This window comes from Ranitomeya variabilis, chromosome 1 (genome assembly GCF_051348905.1).
Source record: "Ranitomeya variabilis isolate aRanVar5 chromosome 1, aRanVar5.hap1, whole genome shotgun sequence".
Taxonomy (NCBI): Eukaryota; Metazoa; Chordata; class Amphibia; order Anura; family Dendrobatidae; genus Ranitomeya; species Ranitomeya variabilis.
Genome location: NC_135232.1, coordinates 1,052,277,094 through 1,052,296,777, shown reverse-complemented (window position 1 = coordinate 1,052,296,777; position 19,684 = coordinate 1,052,277,094). Strand labels below are relative to the sequence as shown.

Below are 19,684 nucleotides of genomic sequence, written 5' to 3'. Positions count from 1 at the left end.
ATGCCCGGAATGAGCTGATAATAGAAGCCATACTGAGCTCACCTATGCCCGGAATGAGCTGATAATAGAAGCCATACTGAGCTCACCTATGCCCGGAATGAGCTGATAATAGAAGCCATACTGAGCTCATCTATGCCCGGAATGAGCTGATAATAGAAGCCATACTGAGCTCACCTATGCCCGGAATGAGCTGATAGTAGAAGCCATACTGAATTCACCTATGCCTAGAATGAGCTGATAATAGAAGCCATACTGAGCTCATCTATGCTCGGAATTAGCGGATAGTAGAAGCCATACTGAGCTCACCTATGCCCGGAATGAGCTGATAATAGAAGCCATACTGAGCTCACCTATGCCCGGAATGAGCTGATAATAGAAGCCATACTGAGCTCACCTATGCCCGGAATGAGCTGATAATAGAAGCCATACTGAGCTCATCTATGCCCGGAATGAGCTGATAATAGAAGCCATACTGAGCTCACCTATGCCCGGAATGAGCTGATAGTAGAAGCCATACTGAATTCACCTATGCCTAGAATGAGCTGATAATAGAAGCCATACTGAGCTCATCTATGCCTGGAATTAGCGGATAGTAGAAGCCATACTGAGCTCACCTATGCCCGGAATGAGCTGATAATAGAAGCCATACTGAGCTCACCTATGCCCGGAATGAGCTGATAATAGAAGCCATACTGAGCTCACCTATGCCCGGAATGAGTTGATAATAGAAGCCATACTGAGCTCACCTATGCCCGGAATGAGCTGATAATAGAAGCCATACTGAGCTCACCTATGCCCATTATTAATTAATAATAGAAGCCATACTGAGCTCACCTATGCCCAGAATGAGCTGATAATAGAAGCCATACTGAATTCACCTATAATGCCAGTCTCTGCTTCCTCCTGTAGTAAGGATATCCTGACAAACCAACATGTGACTACCGCCTCCTATAAATTGATCAGATTGGTGACACAACAGCCAAAAACTGATGGCAGCAGCCACACGTTGCTGTGTCAGGATGTCCAGAAGTAGAGGTTGGAAGGGAATTTAGGCAGCATCAGAATGGTAGCAGTGGTAGGGCAAACCATGAGTATTCTGCATGACAAGCATGTGGATGGCTGTATAGCTGGATTACAAAAATGTACACATGAACTCCTCCAGCACATCAGGTGGATATTAGAGATGAAGGTTTAATTTTTTCCAAAGGTGACTTTCTTACTATATCCTAATCCCAGCAGAAATCATAGGTCATTTATGTTGTATGAAATGTCAGGCTATGTGCACACGTTGCAGATTGTATGCCTTTTTGCCACGTTTCTTCGCCGTGAAAACGCTGCGAAATCGCATGCACAACACAATCCATCGAATTCAATGGGATTCCGCAATGCTGTGCTAATGCTGCATATTTTTCCGCGGCCGAATCACATCGCGGAAAAATACGCAGCATGCTCATTCTTTGTGCAGAATCGCAGCGATTCTGCAAACATAGGAGTGCTTTAATCCGCTTACTTTCCACATGGGGCTATGCCCACCATGTGCAAAGTAAGCGGATCATGTGCGGATGGTACCCAGGGTGGAGGAGACTCTCCTCCAGGCCCTTAAAAAAAGATTAAAATATAACATAGTTATATACTCACCTTCTGACAGCCCCTGGATCCAGCCCAGGCCTTAGCGATGCTCCCGTTCCAAGGGATGCTTTGCGGCAATGACCTGTGATGACATAGAGGTCTCTCGTGATGCTACGTCATCTGGGGTCATTGTCGCAAGGCATCGCTGGGAACGGAAGTTGCCGGGAGCATAGCAAGGATCGGGAAGGCTGCGGGGGCCGCCGGAAGGTGAGAATATCACGATGTTTTATTTTTTAAATTATTTTTAAACATTCTATTTTTTTACTATTGATGCTGCATAAGCAGCATCAATAGTAAAAAGTTGGTCACACTTGTCAAACACTATGTTTGACAAGTGTGACCAAGCTGTCAATCATTTTTCCAAGCAATGCTACAGATCGCTTGGAAAACGCTAACATTCTGCAAGCAAAACGCTAGTGTTTAGCGGGAATAAGCATGCCAATTCCACATGCGTATTTCCCGTGGCAGGGAGTTGCAGCAGAAATTTCCGCAGCAATTCCGCAACGTGTGCACACAGCCTCAGGCTTCGATCACCCTTCTGCTAGGACATGGTTTGTCTGTTCAGTCTTGAAGAACACATAATTAGAAATAAAGGGAATATTCACACTTTGGGACGGCGACTGAGCAGTTAGCACAAATTGCACGCAATTTCCAATGCTGCTAACATAGGCACCAGCCAAGCGGCTCTGAAGATGGCAGCTCCAGGGATCTAACCAGCTTTAAAGCAGCACTTGCAAGCTGCAAAGAAACCGTTTGCTAGCGTAAATTTCTTACCTAGGAAAACGGCCAGTGCCGCTAAACTACTACGAATAGGAAATTTAACATCCTGCTGTAGTTGAGAACAGCGAGGATCTTTAATGGGAAATAGATTGCAAAGTTGTTTGTTTAAATGTAACCATTATCAATCATGCATGAGACAACCCCCGTAATGTCCAGTGTTTTGGCTGCATAACTGATGTAAGTGGGAGCAGAGGGGGACCCCATTATAATGAGCTCCTCCCGGCTTCTGTTATGGGTCTGATTTTAGAATAGGAAAATAAAGTATCATGCCAAACTTTTTGGACCTCCATTCTAACACAGGCACAGATGGGCCCCATAATAGTCAATAGAGCCCCTCAGCATCCACTGGCTTCAGCTTTGTGACAGATCTGTTTGGAGATTCCATTTGTCTGTTCTGTTTCATTGTCAAAAATAGAATTGTGAACTTAGATTAGCGCATGGCGCCATTTTCCCTAATCAGTCCCGTCACATTTTTTTCCCGTGGTGTGTCCATTTATCTATAACTAATCACAATAGGATAAAAAGTCAGCAAACTTCCAAGACTTCACAAATTCTTGATCGCTGCTGGACTGCTCCTTGAGATGAGGAGGAAGAGATCACATGTGTACAATCTTAATTGTAAGGATGAGAAGGTTTACAAGTCACGATCAGCTGATCACAATCTCACTATAGGAGGAATCCAAGCTACGGCAATGGGCACATGTAGGAGAGTCATAAGTAGCAGGAGCAACATGGAGGAAGGGTCAAAACCAAATGTCAGAACCACAAGTTAGTACAGTAGATTAATTCACTAATAGGCACTAATACATAACACTACTACTATATAACATTGATTACAATAGCATGTAGTAATAGCTTATAATACCTTTATATTATAGTGTAATGCCACCAGCAGGGATACAGGACAAGCACACCGTGACTTACCCTCTTCTGCACACATATTGTTCGAATCTGGAGCATCGGGATCATCATACACACAGGTATGGCAGTGCCCCCAAATTCAGACACGTGATACGAGCAGAAAACTGTAGCTTATACCTTAACTAGAATCCGCTGGGTAAAACAGTCAATTATTCACACAATGGACAAAAAGCCGGGATAATGCCATGTCTGTGCAGCATCCAATACTCTGCATACTCCAGATTCTCTGCCCACACCCAGTGTTGCAGGGCAGAGCGCTCACAAGGACAAAAACACTTAAATTGTTTCACATGCTTTTCCATCATCCCTACATGCCTCGTACGTTGGTGCTAAATCATTGCTGATGAGCCGTTAGGGCAGTCAGTCTGCCAAACAAGACCCTTGTAAAACGGGGAAGAAAACAGGATATATGGTTTAATAGACAATTAGGGAATACTTATGAAATACAAAATTATTTAATATTTCCACAGACCAGATGCATCGCCCATAGGGCGTCATTATGACTGCAGCACTTTCCATGGTATCCAGCATCGCACATCCCATCTGTAAATTATTTTGGATAATTGAATAAGCTGAATATACCGTAAGTACGAAGTGTCCAGACTCTTTATATTCTGAATAAAAGTGTGAATAACTCTGCCATTCTAAGAACTAGCAGACATCACCCCCAAAATATTGGAAAACCCAATTTTAAATTACCAGAACAGGTCTCCAGACTCCCCCTAAAACCGGGTCACAGTTCAGTTGAGTGCTCCTATGTTCTCTGAGAGAGCAGCTGCCAGACTCCCCTGGTATGGGCTTATCTCTGTGCTCTGTGCTCATATGTTCTCAATGAGAGAGTCGCTGCCAAACTCCCCTGGTATGGGCTTATCTCTGTGCTCAGTGCTCCTATGTTCTTCATGAGAGAGCTGCTGCCAGACTCCCCTGGTATGGGCTTATCTCTGTGCTCCTATGTTATCCACGAGAGAGCCGCTGCCAGACTCCCCTGGTATGGGCTTATCTCAGTGCTCCTATGTTCTCTATGAGAGAGCCGCTGCCAGACTCCCCTGGTATGGGCTTATCTCTGTGCTCCTATGTTCTCCACGAGAGAGCCGCTGCCAGACTCCCCTGGTATGGGCTTATCTCAGTGCTCCTATGTTCTCTATGAGAGAGCCGCTGCCAGACTTCCCTGGTATGGGCTTATCTCTGTGCTCCTATGTTCTCTGAGAGAGCCCTGCCAGACTCCCCTGGTATAGGCTTATCTCTGTGCTCCTATATTCTCTATGAGAGAGCAGCTGCCAGACTCCCCTGGTATAGGCTTATCTCTGTGCTCAGTGCTCATATGTTCTCTATGAGAGAGCAGCTGCCAGACTCCCCGGTATGGGCTTATCTCTGTGCTCAGTGCTCCTATGTTCTCTATGGGACAGTCGCTGCCAGACTCCCCTGGTATGGGCTTATCTCTGTGCTCAGTGCTCCTATGTTCTCTATGAGAGAGCAGCTGCCAGACTCCACCAGTATTGGCTAATCTCTGTGCTCAGTGCTCCTATGTTCTCTATGGGACAGTCGCTGCCAGACTCCCCTGGTATGGGCTTATCTCTGTGCTCAGTGCTCATATGTTCTCTATGAGAGAGCAGCTGCCAGACTCCACCAGTATTGGCTTATCTCTGTGCTCAGTGCTCCTATGTTCCCTATGAGAGAGCCGCTGCTATACTCCCCTGGTATGGGCTTATCTCTGTGCTCAGTGCTCCTATGTTCTCTATGGGACAGTCGCTGCCAGACTCCCCTGGTATGGGCTTATCTCTGTGCTCCTATGTGCTCTATGAGAGAGCCGCTGCCAGACTCCCCTGGTATGGGCTTATCTCTGTGCTCAGTGCTCCTATGTTCCCTATGAGAGAGCCGCTGCCAGACTCCCCTGGTATGGGATTATCTCTGTGCTCAGTGCTCCTATGTTCCCTATGAGAGAGCCGCTGCCAGACTCCCCTGGTATGGGCTTATCTCTGTGCTCCTATGTTCTCCACGAGAGAGCCGCTGCCAGACTCCCCTGGTATGGGCTTATCTCAGTGCTCCTATGTTCTCTATGAGAGAGCCGCTGCCAGACTCCCCTGGTATGGGCTTATCTCTGTGCTCCTATGTTCTCTGAGAGAGCCGCTGCCAGACTCCCCTGGTATGGGCTTATCTCTGTGCTCCTATATTCTCTATGAGAGAGCAGCTGCCAGACTCCCCTGGTATGGGCTTATCTCTGTGCTCCTATATTCTCTATGAGAGAGCCGCTGCCAGACTCCCCTGGTATGGGCTTATCTCTGTGCTCAGTGCTTCTATGTTCTCCACGAGAGAGCAGCGGCCAGACTCCCCCAGCATTGGCTAATCTCTGTGCTCAGTGCTCCTATGTTCTCTACGGGACAGTCGTTGCCAGACTCCCCTGGTATGGGCTTATCTCTGTGCTCCTATGTTCTCCACGAGACAGCCGCTGCCAGACTCCCCTGGTATGGACTTATCTCAGTGCTCCTATATTCTCTATGAGAGAGCAGCTGCCAGACTCCCCTGGTATGGGCTTATCTCTGTGCTCAGTGCTTCTATGTTCTCCACGGGAGAGCAGCTGCCAGACTCCCCTGGTATGGGCTTATCTCTGTGCTCAGTGCTCCTATGTTCTCTATGGGACAGTCGCTGCCAGACTCCCCTGGTATGGGCTTATCTCAGTGCTCCTATGTTCTCTATGAGAGAGAGCCGCTGCCAGACTCCCCTGGTATGGGCTTATCTCTGTGCTCCTATATTCTCTATGAGAGAGCCGCTGCCAGACTCCCCTGGTATGGGCTTATCTCTGTGCTCCTATGTTCTCTAAGAGAGCCGCTGCCAGACTCCCCTGGTATGGGCTTATCTCTGTGCTCCTATGTTCTCTGAGAGAGCCGCTGCCAGAGTCCCCTGGTATGGGCTTATCTCAGTGCTCCTATGTTCTCTATGAGAGAGCCGCTGCCAGACTCCCCTGGTATGAGCTTATCTCTGTGCTCCTATATTCTCTATGAGAGAGCCGCTGCCAGACTCCCCTGGTATGGGCTTATCTCAGTGCTCCTATATTCTCTATGAGAGAGCCGCTGCCAGACTCCCCTGGTATGGGCTTATCTCTGTGCTCAGTGCTCCTATGTTCTCAATGAGAGAGTCGCTGCCAGACTCCCCGGTATGGGCTTATCTCTGTGCTCAGTGCTCCTATGTTCTCCATGAGAGAGCTGCTGCCAGACTTCCCGGGTATGGGCTTACAGCCAGGTGCTTCTCACAAAATTAGAATATCATCAAAAAGTTAATTTCAGTTTTTCAACACAAAGTTAAACTCATATTATAGTCATTACAGAGTGATCTATTTCAAGTTTTTACTTCTGTTAATGTTGATTATGGCTTACAGCCAATGAAAACCCAAAAGTCATTATCTCAGTAAATTAGAATACTTTATAACACCAGCTTGAAAAATGATTTTAAAATCCGAAATGTTTGCTTACGGAAATGTATGTTCAGTAAATGCACTCAATACTTGGTCGGGGCTCCTTTTGCATCAATTACAAAACAGTAACTCTTAATTTAAAGAAAAAAAATATGAAAAAAATAAAATAAAATTGTGTGGGCTCCTGCGTAATTTTCAGAATATGTTAATATTCTGGGAAGGAGCCAATAGCCATGAATATTTCCAGGCTATTAATATCAGCTAAGAGCTGTTTGCTTAGCCTTTACTGGCTAGTTTACAGAGGGTATAACTGACGAAGCGGCAAGCGAAACGTACGTTGGCGTGGTGTGTGCGGGGCTGCGGCGTCCTAGTACTGGTTGGTATATTGCACTAATTTTATTTGGCACATCATTTTGGTAACGATTGTGATCTTTGGTATGGATATATTTTGGTGATATTTTTTGAATTATGCACATTTTGTTACTAGAGTTACACAATTGAGTTTGGTTTTCTATATATTTAGTATTTTGCACTATGATTATTAAATGAATTAGGTTAAAATATATACACACATATATTGTCTTATCACTGGATTTGTTTTATTTTTATATATTATCCCATTTTCATATGAATTATTATTTATTGCTGCCAATTAATTTTAGTATCACATATTTATATAATTATTATATTATTTATGCCAATCAGTTTTAGTATGCCCTGCGCATACATAGTTTTCAATTAAATTCTGATCCCTATAAACAGTATATACAGGATATATACACATGTATATTTTTTACGGTATATGTTATATATATTTTAAAAAAATTATAAAAGTATTTTTTTATTATTTTAATCAATTTGTCAATATCAATAAAGTTTTCAAGTATATTAATTTTTTGTGGTGATATTATTGTGATTCTGTTAAAATAAAATTAATATTTTTTGGGGAAAAAAGTTGGTCTGATGAATATTTTTTGAGGGTTATATTTTGTAGTTATATTCATTGACTATACAAGGTTATTATTTCTGGTATTTCTTTTCTATATAGGAGTTTGCTTAGTTTACAGAGGGACCCCAGAAAAAAAAATTGACATAGGGTCCCCCTATAAAATCTAACCAGCAAAGGCTAGGCAGACAGCTGCGGGCTGATAATACTAGCCTAGGAAGGGGCCATGGATATTGGTGCAATCCAGGCTAAAAAACATCAGCTCTCAGTCACCCCAGAAAAGGTGCATCTATAAGATGAGCCAAATCTGTCACTTAGACTCACTCTTCCCACTTGCCCTGTAGCGGTGGCAAGTCGGGTGATGGTTGGGGGGGGTTGATGTCACCTTTGTATTATCAGGTGACATCAAGCCCACAGGTTAGTAATGGAGAGGCGTCAATAAGACACCACCATTACTAACCCCATAGTCACATTTTATGAACACACAGACACCAAGAATAAAGTCCTTTATTTGAAATAATGACACAGACTCCTTTATTGAGTGTAAATTAAACCATACTCACCGAACGCGTAATCCACCGACGCAATACTCTTAAGAAATTTACTGATCATGTGCACAACACGTCGGGATTGTCATTGAATTAGCTTGCATACGGATTCCATAGCCTTTTTGGCCCATTTCCGCGCAGAGAAAACGCATTAAAAAAAAAATGCACCGTGTGCACATAACCCAAATGCTATTAACAAGCTCAGGCAAGATGGTTGATTTATCATTAAGAGCAGAAAATAGAATAGAAAAATAAGTTACTATCAGAAAATAAAAAGGATAAGTTTTACTGTCGGCTATTAATTCTAAAACACACGCGCACGCCCTTAAGGGCACAATGACTTGTTTATTACAGTCATGTTCACTTTTGCATAATCCAAAGTTCCTCAATTTATGTTTTTTTTTTCCGTTTCAGGCAGTTGCGGTTTTCTATTTAATGTTGTTTATGTGTCTTTGTTCAGATGAAGAAAAGAAAAGAAAAGAAACAAAAAAAAACTAAGTTGCTGATAGAACATTCAGGCTTCTGAAAACATGCATGGAACAAGATGAAAGGCACTTAACTGATCCCTGTTAATTCCCCCACCCCAGAGAGAAGACATTGGGCAGAATGCAGTCACACTTGAAGGAAAATGCCTGCAGCTTATTCCAGTTCTTTTAAGGCCAGAACATCAGCAGATACAAATGGGATTAATGGGGGGCAATGACACTATGAAAAACCTAACTAGAAAATAGTGATCACCACAAGGGTAGATTCACACCAAATTATACAGCTCTGGCAAAAATTAAGAGTCAACCCACATCAAAACCCTGTCATGGGCAGCCCAATCTCCAGACCTCCATTGAAAACCTCTGGAATGTAATCAAGAGGATGATGGATAGTCACAAGCCATCAAAGGAAGAAGAACAGCTTACATTTTGGCGCCAGAAGCAGTGTGAAAGACTGGTGGAAAGCATGCCAAGACGCATGAAAGCTGTGATTAAAAATCATGGTTATTCCACAAAAAATGGCTTGCGCTGAGTGTACCTTTATTGCTTCTGGTGGAGACTCCCCTTTGGTCGAATATGCCATGCTGATCGCATCCCTTATCCACCGAGCGATAGTGTTCTTTGTGACGCTCAACACCATTCTTTGACTCTGAAAGGAGACAAATAGCGCCCTACTCTGCCTCCAAGCTTGAGTCCTTTCCAAGTACTCTAGTACCGCTCTTTTAATGTCCAAAGTATGGAATTTTCGTTCTTCTAGTGTAGCAGGACTATCATAAAAGGACTGTAAATAGATCTCCTGGCTCCTATGAAATTTTGAAGCGACTTTAGGCAAATACGCTGGGTCAGGTCTTAAAACCATCTTGTCCTGATAAACCCTCAAGGGAGCATCCACTGACAATGCCTGAATATCACCGACCCGCCTTGCAGAAGTTAGGGCTACCAACAAGACTGTCTTAAAGGACAGAATTATAGCCGAGGCCGAGTCTAAGAATTCGAAGGGGGGACCCGTCAAAGCGTCCACAGTACAAAGTTTAAATCTCATGGAGGCAATCTAGCAATACGCACCGGGTTACTGCATTCACAGGATTTTATGAATCTAGACACCCACCTGTCCCCCGCTACATTATGGTTATATAATGCCCCCAGTGCCGATACTTGTACCCTAAGGGTATTGACAGATAATCCCAATTCTCGGCCCTTCTGCAAGAACTCCAGAACTGCTGGAATCGGAACCGGGTCTGACAGGGGAGCTGAGTAAAATGACAAAAAAAATTTCAAAGTTTTACAATAAATTTTCATGGTAATCTCCTTCCTACTTGTTAGTAAAGTAGCGATTAGGGCTTATGAAAACCCTCTAAGCCTCAGCAGCCCCCTCTCAAAACTCCACACCGTCAAGTGCAGACTCTGTCTGTGGATGACGGAATGGGTCTTGAGAGAGAAGCCCCGGCCTCGTTGGTAGCACCCAAGGGTCAGTTAAGGACATTTCCCTCAACCAGGAAAACCAAGGCCTCTTGGGCCAGAAGGGGGCAATCAGTATCACTCTCGCTCTCTTCCCTGACCTTCCTGAGGACTAATGGAATCAGACACATCGGGGGAAACGCATAGGCCAGGGTATAGTCCCACCGGACCTGGAGTGAGTCTACTATATCTGGCAGGTTTGATGCCCATAGTGGTGACAACCTCCTGAATTGCCTGTTCTCTCTAGTGGCAAAAAGGTCTATTTCCGGGAGGCCACATAAGGGTATGATCTGCCTGAAAACCTGATGGTCCAGGGACCATTCTTCTTGATGCAAGGAATGACGACTGAGATAGTTCGCCTGAATATTGTGCTCCCCCTGATGTGAAGTGCCAACAGGGAGAGGAGGTTATCTTCGGCTAACGCTAGTATGTCGCGTGCGGTCGACATCGGTGACTGATCTAGTCCCCCCTTGATGGTTTAAATAGGCTACCACCGTAGTGTTGTCGGTCTGTATCCGCACGTGTGAATTTCGAGAGCCTGTAGCAACTCTAGCTGCGCATACTTCACCACCTTGAGCTCTTTCAAGTTTGAGGAACACTCTTCCTCCCGGGATGTCCACCTCCCTTAGGCTAGTCTGTCTCCCATGTGAGCTCCCCACCCCAAGGGACTGGCGTCGGTGGTGACTATATTGTCGGGTACTATCCCCAACAGCACCCCCTTGGATAGATGTACTGGGTCCAGCCACCAGGATAGGCTGCTGACCGTGGTGACAGACAACCGCAATCTCCCTCCAAACTGGCCTCGCAGCTTCCTTTCTGCCTTGAGCACTTCGCTCTGCAGTGTTCTGGTGTGAAACCGAGCCCACTGCACAGTAGGCATGTAAGCTGTCAGAGAACCAAGCAGGGACATTGCATTTCTCAAGGATAGATCTAGGCCGTCCATTACCCTTCTGGACTACTCTCGATTTCTTCAGATTGACTAGCCAACCCAGATTCTGTAGAAATGATATTATATGGTTCAGCCAAGTACTACACTGTGCGGCTGACCCTCCCACTATCAGGAAATCATCTAGGTATGGTATAACCAAGGTATCCTGTTCTCTTAAATGGGCCATCACCTCCGCGATCACCCGAGGTGCCACGGAGAGACCAAATGGCACGGTGGTAAACAAAGTGTCTAACCTGATTGCCCAGTCATACCACCAATCTGAGGTATTGCTGGTGGTCTTGGTGTATTGGAAGATGGTAATAGGCATCCTTCCCTTAACTGTAGGATCTCTATTTCCAGGGCCCGCTGCTGGTCAGTGGAGTTCCTTAAAGTTATTAACTGGAAGGCGTCTGGGGCAATTCTCCGAAACTCTAATCTCAGCCCCGAGGAAATTATACTGAGGACCCAGGAGCCGGATGTTATACGGAGCCATTTATTATAGAAATAGGACAATCTACCACCCACCTGAAGATCAGGGCGATAGTCGCACCTTCGTTTAGAGGGCGAGGCTGCACCGAAGTAGGCACCGTTCTGCTTCGGCTCCGTTGGTTCCCAGTCCCGGTTTCTAAACCTCTTCTGGAAGGACTATCTTTTACTAATGGTATTCCTAAAAGTAGCAGTAAACAGTTTAGGAAACCCCTTCTTCCTGTCACATGCCTTAGTGAGGATTTCATCAAGCATGGGGCCAAACCAGTACTCACCCCAGCATGGCATGGCACATAATTTCGCCTTATCCTGGGTGTCCTCCTTCCAATCTTTTAGCCAGAGTGCTCGGCGGGCGGTATTTGACAGGCCAGCAGACCTGGCAGCTAGCCTTAAGGAATCAACTGATGCATCTGCTAGGTAAGCTGCCCCTTCACAGATTTGTGAGAAGGAGTCCAGCAATCTGTCTCTAGGTATACCAGCTTGTATCTGATCCTCCAGCTGGTCCAGCCAGACTAACATAGACCTGGCAGTACAGGTACTTGCAATTGCTGGTTTAAAATGACCCAGCCGCCGACTCCCATACTCTTGAGGAGCATGTCTGCTTTTCTATCAGACGGATCTTTTAGATGACCTCCTTCCTCTAGGGGCAATGTTGACCTCTTAGATGAGTAGGCCATAACCGCATCAACCTTGGGGATTTTAACCCACTCCGCAGGCACTTAGTCTTCAAATGGGTATATCCGTTTTGAGGCGGATGGTAGGAATGAACGGTTATCCTGCCTAAACCATTCCCTTTATACCAGGTCATTCACTGAGTTATTCACTGGGAAGGACTTACGATTCCTCTGACAATCCCGCAAACATTAGGTCCTGAATAGTGATGAGCGAATATACTCGTTACTCGAGATTTCCCGAGCACGCTAGGGTGTCCTCAGAGTATTTTTTTAGAGCTCGGAGATTTAGTTTTCATCCCAACAGCAGAATGATTTACATCTGTTAGCCAGCATAAGTACATGTGGGGGTGGCCTGGTTGCTAGGGAATCCCCACATGTAATCAAGCTGGCTAACAGATGTAAATCATTCAGCTGAGGTGAGGAAAACTAAATCCCAGAGCACAAAAAAAAAAAAAAAAAATCGGAGGTCACCCGAGCGTGCTCGGGAAATCTCGAGTAACGAGTATATTCGCTCATCACTAGTCCTGAACAGACTTGGGCTCCTTACTATCTGGACTCCCATGGTGGCTCGCATTGACCCAACTAAAGCGTCCACATTCTCAACTGGGAAGCACGGCCTTTCCTCCTTGTCCAAAGATGATGGCGAGGAGGATTCTGAGAACTCACTCTGCCGTTTCCTTATTGACGTACTAGATTCTGGGCTGGACTCGATAATGTTAGCCTTTCTTCTCCGGCCCTTCCCCTTGAGGGAGCTCCTAACTTCTTCCCTGATTAATGATCTTAGATCCAATGCACGTACAGTGGCCTCTTCCTCCAGGGTCTGGCATACGCATGATTGACATAGCCTTTTAGCATAACTGCCGGGAAGGGGTACTGTGCATAAAGCACACTGCCTGTGCTTAGTTTTTGCTACTTTTTTAACCTGGGCACACAGAGCACAAAAAGGGGTGATTCTGCTATCATGTGACCATACATGCACTCACCATTTAATGTGTCTCAGCAGGGTACCGGTTCCAGAGGCGGAGATCCCGCAATAGACGTAGGGGTCATAGAAGGTTGATGCCCCCATCCACTTCGGTTGTCAGTGGTCCCGCTCCCCCTGGAGCGACCGCTGCCCTTGCCTTTCTTCCGCTGGTCCAGCGATACCACCATCGGCGGTAAGTGCTCCTCCATGTCTACAGAAGACATACTTTGCGCACGCTGTCTGCTGCACACTGCCAGCCATAAGAAGGTTCAGCCCCGCCGCTTGTAACACACCTCCCCGGTCCCACCCGGAAGCTGTAATCCATCACTTCCGGGTCACAGGCGCTTTACTTCTTCACATGCCACCGCCGGAACCCGTGCGGCGCCGGTCGGCACTCTCAGATGAACGCAGGGAGCCTCATCCCCACCTGAGCTGCACCCCTGCGACCCAGGGCGGCCTTACCTGGACCCTGGGTTTGCGACATTCAGCTCAGACGAGGAGGGGTCTGCGTGCATTACACCCCCGACGCTGCTTCCGGCACCCCAGGCTCTGCCGCTCTCTACGGCAGCTGCACAGAGGCTGGCTGGACCCTGGGTAAGCTTCTGCTGGTTCCTACCAGGACAGGAACCCAACTGAGGAGACGAGGGGATCGCCCCCTTTTTAATCTGCAGGTTCCTGTCCTGATGGTGGGCGGATCCCCTCTCTCGGTGGGTGCTGTCGTGGCAATAGGAAAAGAAAAATTTACATTTTACTCAAAAATATACCTATAAAGTGAAAAATCAGACAAACTGAACATTTTGCAGTGGTCTCGATTTTTGCCAGAGCTGTTCAAAGCTTCATCCAGAAATGTGGGTTGATTTTCTTCTCACTTGTCATCTCTGTGCTGTCTGTACACGATCCGTTTTTTTTTTTTGTTTGTTTTTTTTACAGCAGCAGCTATTAATCATTTACGGCTTCCCGTGGCTAAATTGTGCAGTGTTCACATTGAACATTTTTAAGACTAATTTGCAGTGTGGGTTTTTTTTTGTACTTTGTCATTTTCTGTATTGGAAAAGTAGATCCTGAAATCCTGCCATTTTCACCGAGCCCAATAATAGGCTGACCATTCCGGTTCTGTAGAGATCACATGTCAGCAGTCATCTAAACATACGGGGGACTACCATGACAATGGTTTACAGCAGCTCCATCAATGACAGACATAACAGTCTGCAAACGTTCATTGCCTGCCATGTTGTATGACTTATGCCGAGGACATTGTGCAGGAAGAGGGAGAAAGCGAGCTGGGACCAGTCCTATATTGTGAGGAGACGATCACAACATTTACATGTTATTTTCTAAATGCTTTCAAATTGCAGCTCAGAAAAGATGGCTGTCCACACACTCCGGAGCAGAATAAAAAGTTAAAATAAAAGTATATTAGAAGAAGAATAAAAAAAGTATCATCTGGTTTTTAGGTAAAAAAAAACATAGGTGATACATTCCCTTAAACAGGGACTCTCCAGGATTATGATGATTACGTTCATAGACTGAAGCAGAAAAAAAAAATTATTTAATTACGGATATATGTTACATGGCACAATCAGATTCCTTCTTCCTGATCTCAGACCCCGCTGAGCTTCTTAATATACAAAAGAACAAGGCACAGGGTGATAAGGTGGAAGAACCTTGTATAATATGATCGCACACAGTGCCTTCATCTACCGCCATCGCAGATCACAGGGCAAGAAATCCAAGGCACATGCTCACGGTGGGATTATTATTGTATTACCCCACAGCCTTTTAATGCTTCCAGATTTAGTTGAAAATACAGATTGCATGATAAAGGTTCCTCTACATGGGCAACAGAGCACGCGCCAACCAACATCCTACATCATCAATCGGTACATTATTTTGGCATTGGATTGATGACTCAGGAAGACTATCAGTGCACGTTTACTCTGTTCAAACACATTAACACATTCACTTCCGATTATCCATATTAGCAGCACATTACTATGATAAAGAATAAATTATTGCTGGGCACTCACTGACTATGTTGTGGGAATGATCGTTTGACCAATGTACAGGGGAATCTGTCAGCAGGAATTACCCTCTAGACATTTTATATATGTGTGTGTACTTCTTTCAAGGACAAGTTTAGCAACACCTTTATATGGTCACAGAAATCCGCCATTACTGAGAAATCAGGGTTAGATTTGATATAAAATGAGACGGAAGGGCTATGGTAGATCTGAAGCCTCTGTCACTCCAGCTCTATTCCTCGCCCAGCACCACCTGCTCTTCCTCCTCCTGCTTGTCTGATGGCCTCTATTGTGTGTAACTTCAGGCAAAAAAACAACTGTTTCAACTGTAAAAAGGACAGCTGGTGTCCATGCACGGTCCAGGATTTTCATGGACCCAACGACTTAGGATCAAAAACTGACATTTATTAACTTTTTTTTGCAGAGAAAAAAAAAAAGAAACCTCCCACACAGGACATGGTTATGTGAACAGCACTAGGGTATGATAAAACCTCTATATGAAAGAAGGGGCATTGTCGGAACCGAGACCCAAAACACAGACACATCCATGAAATGAATGTCAATATGACCGTCTGTAGTGTGCCCCCTGCATAAAGAGGTTTCGTTTTTTTTTTTATCCTCGGAGACACTTATCTGCTTGCAGCCTCAGCCAAGACTCCTCAGGGACACAGACATCAGCTGTCTGACTACCTGCAACAACCATGGCCGCTCCCTGCCTCATACACTGACATGGATGCAGGCATGTACAGTCCTCCTAATAAGCATCCAGTGTCAGAGCTACCATTGTAGTGTAACGCAGCTCAATGGGGAGGGAGGTAATCTCTTCTATGACCAGACTTTTTGCTAGAATTTTTTTTTTTTTATTAGGTCATAGAATAGGAGAAGGAGGAGTAATGTGTCTGTGATGCCGGGGTGCTCCTGGAATGGCAAGAAAAAGGAAGAAACTGCACTCAGTCTTGGTGTAACCACTTATCTTTGCAACTACACCTGCAGATGAAGCAGAGCTGAGGTTGTTCAATGTAGCAATAAAAAAAAAAGGAAGAGTATATAGAGATGAGGGTGCCCCTCAGGAGAGGTCTCACGAGGCCAAGTGCCATACATACTGGCAGAATCACACTCTTATTACCCGCCTGGGGACAGAAGATTGTGTAGGCACCTCTAACCCCAAAACCCACAATAAAAAAATACCCATTTTGTAGAGGTTCAATTTGCTGTTGTGACAAATCTAGTGAAGACATATGGAAAGAGACTGGAAGTGCAATGGGGGCATGTCACTGCCTTGGAAGAAGCACTACAAGTGCATAGACACGCCTTTGTGCACTTCCAGCCTACTTCCCACATCTTCCATGCTAGATTTCTCATGACGGAGATTTGAGGTAATTTTTTATAAGGGCAAAAAGCTCCTATACTCCATATCACTACTTCCACATGTAAAAACTTGCCGATATGGTCGCTTTGAGAACTTGAGCCAACAAGGCACCATAGACGTCTAACGAGTCTCAGAATCACCTTATAAGTCCAAGCACACCGACTTCTGTTATCAGTCCTGCCATGAATGTAGACCTCAGGATGTAAATGAGAACATGACCATATACTGACCATTAACATCTACTCTAAACCAGGAGCGGCCGATCGGACTCAGATCCAGACACGACAGACATGGAGAGTTTATGACAAGAATAGCATATATTGTGAGAGGGTGACGGGGGGCTCTGGTTGGTGGAACATAAACATGTCATCGTTGTATAATACCACATTTCTGTCACTGGATGACGGGACGTGCGGAGACTGGAAATCCTGACGCTTGTTCCCTGCAGAGGCCCCACAGGGGAGCCCAACCTGGACCCTGCTATTCACCATGGTGGGATAAAGGAGACACTGGGCCTTGTTCAGACATCCTTTTATTCCCACTTACATGAGGTCATCAGTGTTTATCAGACCCAGGGAGCATGCACACGTCCGAGTGAATGAGGGGGTGCTGCCTGATTTTTATCAGACCCACTGAACATCTCATCGGATCCGGATAGGAGACCCTCCGAGTCTTATCTCACTCCCGGATCACAGATGTGTGAATGGACCAGAAGCACTATACAAGTCTATGGGTGTCATTTCCCTCAGATATGGCAGCATGTCCTAGTCTGGTGTAAGGACCAAACCAGTGCATTGAAATAACAGGACCCCCCAGCACCTCCCACCATTTAGGCAGACACGCGCCACTACACTCAGATCCAGTCACATCGAGACTGGTCCATAAGGTTCAGTGCTCATCTGGACGTATCCCAAGTCCTCAATCAGACGTATTTTTCACATACATGTACTATCAGGGTTCTTTACCAATAGAACAAGGACCCATTACAGCCTATGATCTGATCACCAAATGTCTGCAAATATAATCAAGGAGACATATCTGTCGCCGTACGGGAGAAACGGCATATGGAATCGCTCGCCCATACGACTGTGGGGGGCCATTTTACCAGTTTTATACAACCCCTGTCTCTGAGCTGCAGGTATCCCCCTTACCTGGGTCAAGTACTGTGTCTCTGCTGCTGACCCTGGTGTCTGTTATTGTCTGCAGCGCTGATGTCACATCAACAGCGCTGCAGCTAATCATTGTGCTCAGTGGCTCATGCAGTCAATTGAGGCAGAGCCGATGCAGAGGAGAGTCAGCAATGGACCTGGGGAGAGTGAGTAAGGCATAAACCACAGCTGAGGGAAACCGGTTTTCCCCGACACCAGAAAACGTTTTAATAAAGCCAGAGAACTATTTTACTATTGGAATTCCAATACTTTACCATAGATAATTACTTGTACTTTTCCAGGAAACATTCCCATTTCAAGAAGAACATGGAGCTGGGCTGCAACGCACCATTAAATAAGCCAGCTCTCAATAATCAATTCACATTGTGATCCAAAAATATATCTGCAATGTGCACAATCGGTAATTATGAGATAATCTTGTTTCTTCCCTACTGCAAGAGGCAATGAAGCAAGAGTGAGAATGTAGGAATTGCGCTTTATTTTTTTTTCTTGCATTTCTAATTTTACATCAAAGACTCAAAAAATGTCTTTGAACGGCAGTGAAATGCGCCCGGTTATAGATGCAAATCAGAAAGCTGATTGGAATGCGGTAAATAATGAGCAGGGACAGTGCAAGTCAATCATCAGATCCAAAGAAGGCTGACGCTACCTGGGGAGCCCCATCTGTCTGAGAACTAGAAGTTCCAGCTGTCCATGTATGCCTCGAGATCAGGGAAAACAGGAGGAGGAATACTAAAGGGGATAAAACAAAACAAAAAACAACAAAAAAACACCGATATGCATGTTTGGTAAAAAATAAAAATACATAACACCTTTTTTTCCCTCAAGGTTATACAAAGGGAAAAAAGGGAACCGGTGACTAGTTTTGTCCCACTATACCTTTCAGCCCCATGTGACAGCATTCGATAGCGCTGCACCTATGACTCCAATTCGCCCTGCGAGGCAATAAAAAGACCCTTTCTTATACTCCCCTACGGGGCAGTCGGGTGTGTTGGGTGGCACTGGTCATGGTGAGATGCCTTTTCTCGTCTTGTGATGCCGTCCTCCTTCGGTGCTTCATGTGTATGACGCGTCCTACATCATCCACACAGTGGTCCTCTTCGCTCTTCTGCACAGGCGCACTTCTCTGTGCTGATGAGGGCAGAGCAAACTACTGCAGCTCACATGCACCAGGAAAGGTCAGAAGAGCTTTATGTCCTTATTGCTCAGCACTGGTTTACGTTTTGGAACTCTGCCATGCAGGCCATTTTTGGCCAGACCCTTTCTTATGGTGGAGTCATGAGCACTGACCTTAACGGAGGCCTAAAGTTCCTCTGATGTTGTTGTGGGTCTTTTGTGACCTCATGGATGAGTCATTGCTGCGCTCTTGGGGTAGTTTTGGTGGGCCGGCCACTCCTGGGGATGTTTATTACTGGTCCATGTTTTTGCCATTTGTGGCTCTCACTGTGGTTTGCTTGAGTCCCAAAGCTTTAGAAATGGCTTTATAACCTTTTCCAGACTGATAGATCTCAATTACTTTGTTTCTCATTTGTTTCAGAATTTCATTGGATCGCGGCATGATGTCTAGCTTTTGAGGATCTTTTGGTCTACTTCACTTTTTCAGGCAGGTGCTATTTAAGTAATTTCTTAAATGAGAACAGGTGTTGCAGTAATCAGGCCTTGGTGTGACTAGGGAATTTGAACTCAGCTTCCCAAAGATGTGATAAACTACAGTTAATTTAGATTTTAAGAGAGGGGAGGGGAAGGGATCACTTTCACACAGGGCCCTGGAGGTTTGGATTTCTTTTTCCCTTAATAAAAACTTTCATTTAAAAACTGCATTTTGTGTTTAATTTTGTTATTTGTCTAATATTTACAGTGATTTTCAGAGTACAAGATGCAGTTTTTGCCCCAAAAT

The 19,684-nt window shown here is 45.3% G+C and overlaps 1 protein-coding gene and 1 long non-coding RNA gene across 4 annotated transcripts in view; one reads left to right on the top strand and one right to left on the bottom strand.

Moving 5' to 3' along the window:
• Window positions 1-19,684, bottom strand: part of FRYL (FRY like transcription coactivator) — a 332,520-nt gene that overhangs the window by 275,600 nt on the left and 37,236 nt on the right. The window lies entirely within an intron of this gene.
• LOC143785715 (uncharacterized) lies at window positions 1,775-3,964 on the top strand. Its single transcript, XR_013218071.1, has 3 exons — window positions 1,775-1,836; window positions 3,288-3,389; window positions 3,801-3,964. It is a non-coding gene; the product is annotated as an uncharacterized LOC143785715 (long non-coding RNA).